The following is a 14,910-nucleotide window of genomic DNA, read 5'->3' as shown; positions in this document are numbered from 1 at the left end:
GCCTTCTTACATGTTTTATTGCTGCTTTACAGCCCTATAAAGTCACATCTGCATTCCCCCAAAAAGCTGTATTTGTCTGTTATAGGGGGCAACAGATTTCAACTGAGGTTTTAAATCGGCACCAAAGAACATCACAGTTTACACCACTTTTTGCAGTCTAAAGCTCACTGTCTGGAAACCACCCAGCATAGTCCGATGTGGCCCAAATTAGAGCATTTCTAATCTCTCCAGTTCAAGCTTGTACAGGTGTAAAGTTTACCTCCCCACCAATCTGTCCCTCAGAAACAGAGGCCAGGATCGAAGTACATGAAAACTTTTTCCATGTAATCAAGGGATCTCTGAAGTCAAATAATAGTTTTCAAATAATAGGCACATATATCACAAAGCAAACCTCTTTTGAATCTGAGGGCCAAGCTACATGCAAAGTTAGAGTCATTACTTATGGGTGTGTATTAGAAGTGGTTCTTACATTTAAATAATCGCCATGAGAGGTACTAAATCTGGGACTGGAGTGTGCAGCGATTTTGAGGGGACGGGCGGTTAATACATTTCCTCTGCATTTTTTGTACTGAAAAATTGTTTTCTGATGTGCCCATTGGCTAGAGACAGAGCTATTTTCTACAAGTAGCCACAGATTATATTTAGAGAGAAAAAGGCTGAGGAGAGTCATCACCATAGCACTGATCGGATCAGGCTGCCTTGCAGAAAATTAGGTAAAGGGCCACTTCTGGTCCACTTCCTTTTAAATCTCTCAGCCAGTGATACAAATATAGAAACATGGAATGGGGCGAAGGGTTGACAACTATCTTAAAGCGTTCCAATAATACTAGAACCTAAAGGTTGCTAGACACCCAGAACTGAACTGGATACTATAAGAACAGATTTTGTCTAGCATTTCAGATTTTTGCAGTCTAACATATCAATAAAAAGTTTTGCCCTGCTAGCAGAGCATTTTAATGTATATTAAGAACTTATTAAGAATTTGTTTTTTGTGGCACAATATGTTTTCCACTGCCTTACAAGATGAAAGAGATAGACACTCTCTTCTGTGTTGTATGTAGATCCTCAGTCAATTTAATCTTTTTATCTTTAATCTTTATAATAATTTACAATTAATTCCATTAAGTGCCTGTGCTTTTTATATATATCCTAAGAAGAGATTGAACCTACATTGATTTTGACTTTTAAAAGGGCTTTGTTATTCTAATTTCATTGCATCTGTGGCACTATAAATAAGTTGTATGGTTATTTTTAAAAATACATGTAGAATAAATATACACATTCTAATGTTGCTATACATATATGAAAGGGGTATAACTATTAATTAATAGTTATACAATCTTTTTTTATTTTAAAAAAACCGTTTTCTTCCCTCGACTCAAATATGCAACAAAAACAAAGGCTCACCAGAAGGGTTGTTCAAAGAATGCTTCGATTGTAACCTAAGCTAGTAAAAACAAGGAAATTTATAGTTAAGGGTGACTTCTAATATCTTAGCTCAACAGGGTGTCTCCTTAACCACTTCCTTATTGGGCTACATTGTGGCTATACATTGAAGGTCAGCCTGAACTGTGAATTTCCTTATTATTAGTTGCTGTCACATTATTAACTATCTTAATGTATCTTTTTGGTGAGTACATTTAATTTCCTCTTTTCATACTGCTCCCATGACCCCAACATAATGAATGACTCTGCACCATCAACACACAGTTGTCTCCAAAGCTATTATGGAACTGATCTATCGACACCCTAGCCAATGTGAAAAAGGTACTTCTTTTACAGACCTTGTTTAGAGGCTCTATCAGTGTAGCAAAATGAACAAGTGGGGGAAAGGGAAATATTAATATTATTAATATTATGTGCAGAAGTTTCCATCCTAAGAAATTATTTCTAGAAAGTTGAAGAACAACCATTGCCTCTGTAAAAAAAACAAACAGTTTATTGGTAAACATACTCATTCTGGGTCATTCCCCCCCACCTCCTAAAAATAAAAGTAATTTTAAAGAAAGCTTTTACTAAAAGGAACCAATACTGGAAATATGGTTTCTAATTAAAATTTCATCTCTGCTACATCAGTTAATCCTCTCTTAAGCCCCCTGTATGAAAAGGTATCCACAACTGAATCCACAATGCTCTTGTAACACCACTGATCCATCATTTGGAAATTAATGTTTGAATATGCCATAAAATCAAAATATCAGAGTTTTGGAGGTCCTGGTCAAAGTCTTCTGGTGAATTCTTTGCCCCACACCATGTACAGGAGCAGATTAATGCCTCCTAGTATTTACTGGTTCACCTTTCCAGCTTGGACTATAGGCTCTGTTAAAAGCAAGGAAGCAACTGTGTAGGGCAGGCCAGATCAGCTGATTCATGTGTGCCAGGAAGAAGTATGTACAAGAATCATTCCCAATGATAAAACAAGTTCCTGGTAAATCATATGCCTATTTTATTTTATCTGTCAGGCAGAAGCTTCGAACAATGTGTTAGTATTAGATAGTTTTAAAAATGCCTGCCAGTTTCAGACCAGAGTTAAAGCTCTCTCATTTTGGCTCAGCCTCCACAAAGCTGGGAAACCTTAACAATGTGCCATGTGATCAGTAATGAAGTTGTGCAATGTCAGAAATTGTGCTAGCTTTCAACTTGCCTTCCATGCACCCACACCTTTCCTTGGTTTTTGAGGTCCAAATCAAGATGAGGAGGATGGAGTGCCTGGCACCAGCAAAGATCCCCCATGTTGTCCTGGTCTTGTACTGCTGTATGAAGCATTTGAGCCTAATTGCAGGGGTTTTCAAACTTGGGTTGCCAGAGGACTACAACTCCCATCTTTGCCAGTCATTGCCGTGCTATTTTCTACAGGAAAACTCCCCAGATCCAGAGTGAGAAACTTGAATTCTCACAGCATTCAGCAAACAGAAGAGTGGCAAGCCAATGACAGAGGAACATCTGATAACCTTTCTCCCTGACCTTGGGACAATCTCCAAATGGTGCTGCTACCCAGCCTTTACTGGAGTGCACCATAAAACCTCCTTTCTGTTGAGTCAGGTTAAGGATGAGGAAGGGTGCTAGAAGACGGCTCCTTCCCAACTGCAGAACATATCCTGCAACCTAATGAAAGGAACAAACAGTCATGGGTCAACTCACAGGATAATTCCTCTAGTAATACTGAGGTTTCGTAAGGCAGTACAGGACAGGACAATGTGAGGCATCTTTGCTGGTGCCAGGCACTCCATCCTCCCCATCTTGGTTTGGACCTCAAACCCAGCACCATCTTGAGAGGCACACACCGAGTGCTGGGAACTATCATCCTCCCCAGCACTTTGGCCATAGAACTCTGTGAGGAAGCTGCTGGGAAGGGTGACACTTCCCTCACACTCTGTGAGGCACTTCACACAACCCATGTGAAGCGCCAGATGGGGTTTGTTGGGGAGCGTGGGCTAAGCCCGCTCTCCCTGCAGATGATCAAACTGACAGCCCTGAGCAGCCAGAGAGGCTGCCCACATGACTACCAGCTCTGTCACAGAGCCGGTGGGGGCTGTGGGGATTGGGGGCCACCTGGCCACTAGAAATCCCAAGATGCATCACTCAAGCACATGGGGCATTCTGGGGGGACCCCCTGACACCAGGAGGCTGCTTGTAGCCTACCGATTGGGGGTCTACTCATGTGTCACCACACACCACGGCAGCACATGATCAAAAAGCAAGGTTAACAGAGCACTCACTCTGTTAACCACATTTAAGGGGAGGGGGAATTAAGCAGGCTAGCCGCCTTAGAACCACTGGGCTCCCTTAGGCCGCTAGGCTCCCTTAGCCCGCTTTCTAGTGATCAGCAGAATAGCTTCTGTGTGTGCCTTTCAAGATGGTGCTAGATGAAGCAAAACTGCCTCACGTTGGCCTGGTCCTATGCTGCCTTATGAAGCATCTGAGCATTACTGCAGGGATTTTCAAACTTGGGTTGTCAGATGTTGTTGGACTACAGCTCCCATCATACCCAAAGAACTCTAGTGGGCATGTGTGGTTGTTCTTCCTATAGGATTTAGCAAGCTGTTTGAAGTGTCCTGTCAACAAAAGGTCTTGTCAGGCCTCGTTCTGTGCAAAGCCTTTGGACCACTCAATGGGATAAGTTGATTACCTCAGTGTTTGTTTGTTTTTATGAAATAGGTGTAATTTAGGTGACCCACAGCATTGAAGTCAATGGGGCCTTCTTATTGCAGAAGCCAAGTGCATTTTTCCTGTCAGCATTCTGACAGTGGGGGTTGGACCACGAAGACAGTGTCAACTGATGTAAGAACATAAGAATATAAGAACAGCCCTGCTAGATCAGGCACAAGGCCAAGCTAGTCCAGCATCCTGTTTCACACAGTGGCCCACCAGATGCCTCTGGGGAGCCCACAGGCAAGAGGTATGTGCATGCCCTTTCCCCTGCTATTGCTCCCCTTCAACTGGTATTGAGAGGCATTGTGCCTCTGAGGCTGGAGATGGCCTACAACCACCAGACTAGTAGCCATTGATAGACCTGTCCATCATGAATCTGTCTAAGTCCCTTTTAAAGCCACCAAAGCTGGTGGCCATCACCACATCCCATGGCAAAGAACTCCATAGATTAATTGTGTGCAGAAGTCTGAGGAAGTCACTCTCTTCCTGAAAGATGGGGAAGGGGAAGGGGAAGAAAAGGACGTAGCAATCCTGGGCAGACTTACTCAGAAATAAGTTCGCATTCTGGGGAAAGTTTGCTATGTTCCCTCTTTGCTATGTCCCCCTACCACCACCTGGCTTTCCTCAGCTGCCTATTCCATGTCTCCCCTCCGCAGGTATGGAAAACCGCAGGTGCTAGGACTGCAAATAATGAAGGCTACCTGTACTGCATCTCTTCTTCAATGACTTTTTGCTGTACATTATTATAAAAACTATAGAAGCACAGGGCTAAATATATGATGCCTGCAGTGGCTTCATCACTAAATTCATAATTACCAAAAACTTAACTAAAAATTGCAAGGTTAATAGTCTTTATGGTCTTACTAGTAAACAAATAGGGGAAAGTTTATAATTTACCCACAAGGTTGGAATCTCTCTTGAGTAATTAAGTAATTAGGTTGTTCACTATATTTAGATCAAATTCTAATTTGCAATAATTGGCAAGGAAAAAATGCACAGCCAATTATTCCATTTTTATTAAGTTGTTTATTTAAGTAGAAAAATCCTAATAACGTAATTGCTTCCTCAGTGGAACACAACTGGACCAGTTCAGATGTCATTTGGAACCAAGGTTAAATCTTAGTTCTGAGAGACATCTCTTAGACTTGGAAGCATGTGCTTCCCCCTCCCTCACCCACATGTGAATGGGAAGATTTCTTCTTCAGATGTAGTTACAAATCAACTAACATCAGTTGTGCCATCCAAACCAATCGACCTTGGTTTATTTTAAGATAATTCTGTGGCTTATCCTAAGTGATCTGAACCTAAGGTTTGAAATAAGTTTAAGATCTCAGTTTATTACAAGCACTTTGGTTAGAATAATTAGTTTGGATGTCATAACCAATCTTGGTTTGGCTCTAGCCACAGTTGGAAGTGAATTCTTTCAAGTGGGGGGGGGGGGGAGCGTGCATTCCTGAGGCTAAGAGATTTAAACTTTGTTCCATGTGACATCTAAATTTGTCCACTGTGTCCTATTACAATAATTTCAGCTAGCCTCCACATGACTACTGTAATTTGGTCTGTCTGTGCTAACTGTCATCTGCTTTGCACAAAAACAGCTATAAAACTTGCACACATTCCTATTGTGCCTGTAGCCTGGTTCATACATTTACCAGGACTGTAATCCTTTTTGCATTGTGGGGGAGCAGATGGCCCCTTTTTCTCCTCTACTATGCAAATAAACAACAACAAATAACAACAACCACAAATATTTATATACCGCTTTTCAACAAAAGTTTTCCAAAGCAGTTTACACAGAGAAATAATAAATAAATAAGATAGCTCCCTGTCCCCAAAGGGCTCACAATCTAAAAAGAAACATAAGACAGATAAGACTCTTCCAGCAAGAGTCACTGGAAGTAATATGCCGGGGATGGACAGGGTCAGTTACTCGCCACCTGCTAAATAAAGAGAATCACCACATTGAAAAGGTGCCTCTTTGCCCAGTTAGCAGGGGAGCAAACAACATGTAAAGCAACATGTGAGGTGGTTTGTGTGATGCTCACACACTCCTTCATTGTGTGAAGATGATCTCAGACCTAACCAAATAACCAAATTCTACAGACAATTAGTATGTACACCTGGAACAAAATGAAAAGTTGATTGTAGCAAGGCATGGGTGTCTCCTATGCAGAAATGTAGACTTAGCCTAAGATATGGGAGACATCAGTTTAAATCCTATTGCAACCCACCCCCCTCAGTAAGCTGCCTTTTCTCAGCCTCAGTTTTCCATCTTTAATGTAGAAAAAGCAACAAAGAAGATCACAGGAGACAATAAACAAGATAGACAGTGAAGTACACTAAAAATTTTACTAACAATATATATTTTTACCTTGCTCGTTCTGCAAATGTGTGAAAAGCTATGTATCACTCATATGACTAAAAATTAGAGATTCCAAGCAATTGTCCCATATTAACAAACACATTGAGTAGCATTTATAATTATCCTTAATCTGGAATAGGAGTGCTTGCTCTAGAGTAACGACTCCTGATCTCAACTAAGGAGAACTCTGGATGCTACCCAATGTGTGCACACAGAGAAGGTTTCTCTGTGCAGCACAAAATGTTACTGAGTAGGGGGCCACAGTTTGCATAAGGCAATGTGAGTAATGCATGAGATGATATATACCTCCTTACAATTCAAAGCTGCACAACTTTGGCCCTCTTGCAGATATTGGCCTACAACTCCCACCATCCCTGACTATTGGCCACTGTGTCTGAGGGTGCTGGGAGTTGTAGTCCAAAAACATCTGGAGGGCTCAAGCTGAGCAGCACTGCCTCACATTATATGGATCCTCATGAGGCAGCCTCTGCCAACACACCTGCATTAAGAACTCTGTGTCTGCAGGTATAGAATGTGTGCATTCCAAAATTCTCCAAATTGGGATACTGAAGTGTGTCATTTCCCGCTTATCTGATCTATAACTTCCCACCTGCTTGCAAGCTGCTACAGAACTGCACACAGTCCTGTTCATATGAAGTTCCCTTAAGAGTAAAGGTATATCTGCAACAGGTTTACCCCAAAGTAAGTCACATTAAATTCAATGGGACTTGATCCAAAATTTGCTCACTAAGGGTTGCAGCCTCATAGTCCAAGTGATTCATCTTATAAATTTGTTTGAAAAGATTAATTAAACGCAGAATCAAGCAATATGCTCTGTCAAGATTTGGAAGAGGGCCATACATGTCTATGCAAACCACACTGCTCGGGTTCTTAATTTCACTCCTCAGCTTTCTCTTGTGATTCCTGCCAAGTAGTGTGTCTGTGATATTTCAAATAAGCTGCAGCCTGTGTGGCCATCGCAAGTCTTTATTGGTGAAGGGTTTGCTGGAATGCCATGCCAACCAGAGCCTGGCCTTGAATTGAAAGATTTGCTGCGGTGTATTCCTTGTATAATTTAACATACTGTGCATGTTCATGTGCCATGGAGAAAAGGAGAACTTCTACTGCTCTGCAGGAACACTAATACTTCCATCTTCTGTTTCTGTGGTTTTTTGAGCATGTAATAATAAATGCCTAAAGTAAAGAGGGATGGAAAGCAAAGGAAGAAGGTCGAGGAAGCAGCAGCAACTTATTTTACTCTAGGCACTAAAAGAAGAAAATCCTTTATATGCTGAACTTGGGGAAATACAAAGACTCTAATGGAAGGAACTATAATGATGCCATATATTTATACAGAAAATAAACCATGGCAGGAACAATATAGGTTGAGATTTGTTAATTTGGATGAATATTGACAAGACAGTAAAATCTTCAAGCATTTCAATATCAGTAATCCAGATCTACTACAGAGAACTCATATCATTTGAGCACAGCAAACAGTTCTCCATTTTCTGATATTTGCACAGCTCAGTTCCTCCATTTAGAATGAATAAGATTTTTAAATAAAGAAAAGAAGAAGAAAAGAAAAGAAAAGGAGGTCATTCACACAATCAAAAACTGTGTTCTACCCAGGTTTGGGAGCCGTGAGTGCTCCCAATTTTTGGTTGTACGGAAGCAAAGTAAGAGGAAAACCTGGGTAGAAGTGATTGTGTGGAAGAACGTTAAGAGGAAAACCTGGGTAGCTTTTCCTCCTACCTTGCTTTCAAACAATCACTTCTACCCAGGTTTTCCTCTTACCTTGCTTCCACACAAACAAGAATTGGGAGCACACACAGCTCCCAAACCCTGGTAGACCACAGTTTTAAATTGTATGAATGACCTTATGGTGAGACAAGTGAGTCAAGCCAATTAGCAAAAGCCAAATAATACAAAATAGCACCGTTGCTATATGAATATACATAGAACACCCTGGGGAAAAAAATCAGATTTTTGTTTCTTTCCTAGTTGGGATAAAATTCCTTTGCTTGCAAAGGAATGTTGTCATTCTCTAAAGGACCAGCCACAGAGCTTGACCTGCCATCTTGCAGAGTTGTCGGATGCGAATGGCTCCCCTTCCTAGGGAAATAAAAAACAGCATAGGGCAGTATTTGTCCAGTAGCATCCATTGGTATAATTAGCTCACCAGTTGCTGTCCCTCTAATCAGAGGATACAGTATGGCCCTCAAAATTAACCAACTGAAACCAATCTGAATTTAGAATGAGGGGATATGCTCACTTGTACTAATCAGTGTTCAAAGTTGGAGGGTTTTCTGAGATGCTTTGGTGTTCCTCTTAACCTTACGTAAGCTTATTATTTGTGAGCAGCTTACCTCAATGTCACCTGATAGACCATTTATGTGATTTTCTATCATATGTGTCTTGTGTCCATGAAATCTCCATGTGTGCAAGTACAAAATCTATTTGTTCTGCTTTAGCAAAACTCCCACTGGGGACATATTCACCAAATTCAGACATAATGCAAAACTTCGGTTAGACGTAATTCAGACATAACGTGAATTCAGACATAACGTGAAATTCAGCTGTAACATGAAACAGGACAGCGGTTGGATCTCAGTTACGTCTGAATGTGTGCAACTGTGGTTTTGCGGCTAAAGTGAGCTGCGGTTTGCCTCAACAAACTCCAGTTTGAACCTTCAGTTTGCAGTAACATTCATCGCCAAAACCTGAGGTTTGGTCACCAAAGAGTTATGTCCAAACATTGACGCTGCCATAACTGCAGGTCCATAATCATAGGTTTTTGAACCACAATCATAGAGATGGTGGTGCAGACCCACCTGGGATTGCCCCCCTCCACACCTGTGGTGCTTCTCACTGGCTGCCTCTCCAAGCACTCACCCCATTCCCCCATCTCCGATCCAACAAAGCAGTTGCCCAGCAACAGGAACACAACCATGTCCCATCCCAAGCTTGTCAGCCTCTCAAGCAGCAAAGTCACACAGAGCATTCCCTCTTCCCACTCTGCCCCTTGCTTCCACCTCCTAGCAAGCAGGAAGGGAAAGGGGTGGGATGAAAGGATGGGAATTAAGTGCTCTGCTTCCCAAGAATGAAGTGACAATGATATATGTTCTCAAATACAAACACTCCAAGTGGCAACATCAGCAGGGCACTCCATTAGATTGCGGGGGGGGGGATACGAGGGGTCAGGTTAAAAAGACAGCCCCAAGCAGGGATTCTTGAACAGCCAATTACTATTTTTTAAAAACAAATAAGTTGGGGAAGAGGAGCCAAGCGCCTTCCCCTTGGGGGGTGCCTGTGAAGTCCATAGGCTTACTCATGAGAAGGGCCAGGCAGCAGGAACAGCAGTGCTAACACTGAGAGGGGAGATTCCTCCTCTGTGATAAGGATGGATGCTGATCCCAAGCGGACCACACACTCTAAGAGTGTAAGGCCATGGAGACACCCCCTCACAACTCATGAGAAGAACCATTTGTGAGGACAGGGGTGTCAGGCAGAATTGCTAATGATGTGTGATGACTTCTCCCATGGACCACCCTTTCAAGAGAGTGTCAGGCCATGGGGGCCAGACAGCAGATGGCACCCAGCCAGATTGCTCTATATAGGCAAGCTGAGTGGACAGGGACCCTGGCAACTGCTCTCCCTGTCTGGGCAACTGCTGCCATGAAGCTTTCAATGCATGCCCCTCTTCCAGCCTGTCTTCTCATTTGGACAAGTGCACCCTTGCTTACACTGCAAAATGGTGACTTTGCCCTTCTGCAGTCACTGAAAATCGGGGCTCTGCTCTCCCATGATTCTCTGTGGCAGCATATCTGCATACACCACAACACTGTCCTGAACTCTGGAATTTTAAATGAGATCAAAGATCTGTCCCCACACCCGGTTTTCCCCCTGTCCACACACATGGCTAGGTTCTGACACATGAGGCATCACAATCTCCTTTGGGTCCATGCAATACTTACCTGGGAATGAGGGGGTGACAGTGCAAAAATTCTATCAACCAGAGGGAGGGGGGCGGCATGCAAGCAGGGGCCCCTTTTTTGGGATAGCTCAACTCAGCACACTGTCTGATGGAAACCAAGGGTGTTTGACCCTATGGTCCTCTCCAGTAGATTGGTCCTCTCATGAGTTTACTAGTCCACCAGCAGCCAGCTGCCAAGAAAGCAGGAGTGTTGTTTGGTCTGCATTGACTTTTTCCCCCAGGGTGAGCCCTCACAAGAACATCCTAGGTTTCAGCATGACGGACTCCCTCTCCCCGGATCTTTTGCCCTCCCTCATACACACACCCCCTTCTAGGAAGCCAGCATGTTCCCTTCCCTTTCCTGAGTGACAGAAAATTAGTGCCTCCCAAAGATCCCCTCCACATTGATCGATCTTCTGCAGCATGGTTCTGTTGTGGAGCTCTTAGGAGGTTGGTGGTGCAACCACTCTCAAAAGAAGCACTGGCATGGCAAGGCATTTAAAGGGATTTAAATACCCTTTCTATGCTGAGGGCAGGTGGACTGTTCCGAAAATCTGCGATCATGCTCAGCACGCCCCCTTTAACATCATGGCCAATGGTAGCCACTATGGTGACTTGCTGATGCCTTGCCCACAGTCTGGTGATGGAATGCTACAGAGCTTGCTGGGATGCAGCCTCGGTGGACCAGGAACAGGGAGGGGCTGTCCTGCCCTGAATTCAGAGGTTGCTGGGCCATGGTTGCACGAACATCTGCGATGTAATTCACTGTTTCAAATTGAAATTTCAGGTTTCGCATTATGTACAAATGTGTCCATTACATGTTAAACCTCAGCCCATCTCTACTGCAGGGTTTCCAACAGGGGAATTTTGTACTCTCTCACTTCCCTGGGACATTCTTATGAGGAAGTAAAATGGCAGAAATGTACCTAACAGAAAACATTTTTAAAGCATATTCTCCCAGGGAACACAATCACACTGTGCAAAATTGTTGTTGTTTTTTAAATGGATTTATAGAATAATACAGTCCAATCAGTCAATCAATCACTGACTTTATTCAACTGACCTTTCAGACTTTGGTGTGAAAGAGGAAGTTTACTAGATAGTATTTCTGTGAACAAAGGAAGGTCTTAAAAGCTGCCAGAAAGTCCCCCTAAATCTCCACCCTACTCCACTTTACTGTAGCGTGTTGTCAATATCAAGAGTATGTCTTGTATTTTTCGGCATATTGCACAGAATACATAAATATGGCAGAAAGAAGCAATTTCAGTATAAAATACCAGTAGATTTCTAACGTATACTGCAGATAAAAGACATACAGGAGAACCGCTTTATTCAAGGGGGTTCTGTTCCTCACCTACTACCATGAGTAATGGAATTGTGAGTAATGTGACATTATGGCTATGGGGAAAAGGGAGGTTAGGTTCCAGGGCAGAGGGAAATTATTTAATGCCCCAAACAGCCCCCAAATGCCTTCAAATGGCCCAGAATTAACTGTGGCATGCTCTGCGGGTCCCCCTTGTGTCCAAGAATGCCTCCCCCCAAGGAAGAAATATCCCAGGAAACTGCAGGGTGGGGGGAGTCCGATTTTTGCCCCCCCAAAATTGCACTTTCAGCCATCTGCAGATACTGGAAATGGGTGTCTATTAGATACCCCGTGGTTCTCCTGTAGTTTTAATTGCATTTGAAATATAAGTTTTAAAATAGATGAATTTTGAGTATTCTATATTTTAAATTAAATGAATTTTCAGTATTCTGATCACTGGCCATTCATCCACTGGCTTAGGCGAGAGCTTGATCATTCTTTTGTAGTAGAGGAGATATCATTGGTGGAGAAATGGTGATGTTGGTATGGAGTTTGGTCTTATGAAGTTTTGGCACAGTTTTTAGGAACTGAAAATAGAAAATTGAATCCCCAATTACATAGAGAAAACTGAATCCCCAACTACAGAGAGCGAGAGGGAGGGAGGGAGGGAGAGAGAGAGAGAGAGATTGGTGTGTCCTGGGACAATGCTACTTGGTTACTGGCTTGCAACTGGTACTCAGAGGCATCCTGCCTTTGAGGCTGGAGGTGGCCTTTAGCCCTCCGACTAGTAGCCGATGATAGACCTCTCCTCCATAAAGTTATCAAAACTCCTCTTAAAACCACCCAGGTTGTTGGCTGTCACCACATCTTGTGGCAGAGAATTCCACAAGTTGATTATGTGTTGTGTGAAAAAGTACTTCCATTTGTTGGTCCTAGATTTCCTGGCAATCAATTTCATGGGATGACCCCTGGTTCTAGTTTTATGGGAGATAGAGAAGAATTTCTCTCTATCCACTTTCTCCACACCATGCATGAATTTATAGACCTCTATCATGTCTCCCCACAGTTGTCTTTTTTCTAAACTAAAAAGCCCCAGGTGTTGTAGCCTTGCCTCATAAGAAAGGTGCTCTAGGCCCCTGATCATCTTGGTTGCCCTCTTCTGCACCTTTTCCAGTTCTACAAAGTCCTTTTTAAGATGTGGTAACTAGAATTGTATGCAGTACTCCAGGTGTGGCTGCACCATAATTTTGTATAATGGCATTATAATGTTAGCCGTTTTATTTTCAACCCCCTTCCTAATGATCCCTAGCATGGAATTGGCCTTTTTCACAGCTGCCGCACATTGAGTCGACACTTTCAACGAGCTCTCCAATACAACCCCAAAATCCCTCTCTTGGTCAGTCACTGACAGCTCAGATCTCATTAGCATATACTTGAAGTTTGGGTTTTACGTCCCAATGTGCATCGCTTTACACTTGCCAACATTGAACCACATTTGCTATTGTGTTGCCCACTCACCCAGTTTGGAGAGATCCTTTTGAAGCTCCTCACAGTCAGTTTTGTTTTTCACTACCTGAAAGAGTTTGGTATCATCTGCAAATCTGGCCACCTTGCCGCTTACCCCTGCTTCTAGATCATTTATGAATAAATTTAAAAGCACTGGTCCCAGTACAGATCCCTGGGGGACCCCACCTCTTACTTCATTGTGAAAACTCTCCATTTATACCTACCCTCTATTTCTTGTCTTTCAACCAGTTAGCAATCAACACATGTACTTGTCCCCTTATCCCATGACTGCTAAGTTTCCTCAGGAATCTTTGATGAGGAACTTTGTCAAAAGCTTTTTGGAAGTCCAGGTATACTATGTCAACTAGATCACCTTGGTCCACACATTTGTTCACATTCTCAAAGAACTCCAAAAGGTTTGTGAGGCAAGATTTACCTTTGCGGAAGCCATGCTGGTTCATTCCCAGCAGGACCTGTTCTTCTATGTGCTTTAGAATTTTATCCTTGAGGATGCTTTCCATCAATTTGCCTGGAATGGATGTTAAGCTAACCGGCCTGTAATTTCCCGGATCACCCCTGGATCCCTTTTTGAAAATCGGGGTTACATTTGCTACTTTCCAGTCCTCTGGTACAGATCTCGATTGCAGGGATAGGTTATAGTTGAAAATATTCAAGTTGGGCATCAGGTGGAAGTAGCAGCGTACACCCTCCAACAACTCACTAACAGATTATATCAGATCCTTTCACAGTCACACCCCTGCACCCTAAGGTGCCTTTCACCTGCTTTCAACCCAATCTGTCCCCGTGCCCATTCCAATCTTCATCTGTCTCACCCAAAAGCTGCCTGTCTGCAGTTTCTTTGCACTCACTTCACACCCATCCTTGGATGGGAGAGGGAAGATGAGTCACCTTTGATGATTTTCCCACATTCCAGAGCCATCTCCTAACCATTACTCATGTAAGAAAGGACGAACTAGTCTTCCTCTCACCCATTAAGGAATATTAGCACACTCCAGCCACCTTGACCCAGCAACTCCTTATAGAAAAACTATAGTGAGTAGTCATGCACAATAAGCAGACCCCACAAACTCCTAACAAGAGATGGTTAAATTTTTGTTTCAGTCTGTTCGCCTTAATATTTGTATGCCACCACCCCCCACCCCCCGACAACCCAGGGAATACTCTGGGAGCAGGCGCGGCTCATGAACATGCCTCCGGGGGGCGGGGGGCGGCTTCATTAAGGTAAACGGAGCCAGTGCTCCATGCTGCCCAGCAGCCCCCACATCGGGGAATCACCTCCGCCACTCACCTGGCTCCCACGGAGGTGAGCCCCCGCCAGCAGCCAAGTGAGCAGCGGAAGCGATTCCCCGCTGCGGGGGCTGCTGGGCAGCACGGAGCACCGGCTCCATTTACAGTTAAAGAAGCTGCCCACCGCCCACCGCCCCGGAGGTGAGTTCACGAGCTGCCCCTGCTGGGAGCATTCTATGATGACAGTCACAAGTGATCTGGCTCAAGTTGGCACCACCTAAAAAAAAAAGGCCTCAGAGTTTGGGGCCATAAACATTTAGGCATCGCTCACAATTACAAAACAAAAAACATAAACCGGGGAGT

The sequence above is a fragment of the Hemicordylus capensis genome, chromosome 3 (assembly GCF_027244095.1).
Source record: "Hemicordylus capensis ecotype Gifberg chromosome 3, rHemCap1.1.pri, whole genome shotgun sequence".
In the NCBI taxonomy this organism is placed as follows: Eukaryota; Metazoa; Chordata; class Lepidosauria; order Squamata; family Cordylidae; genus Hemicordylus; species Hemicordylus capensis.
Note: the sequence above shows the minus strand (reverse complement) of the source record.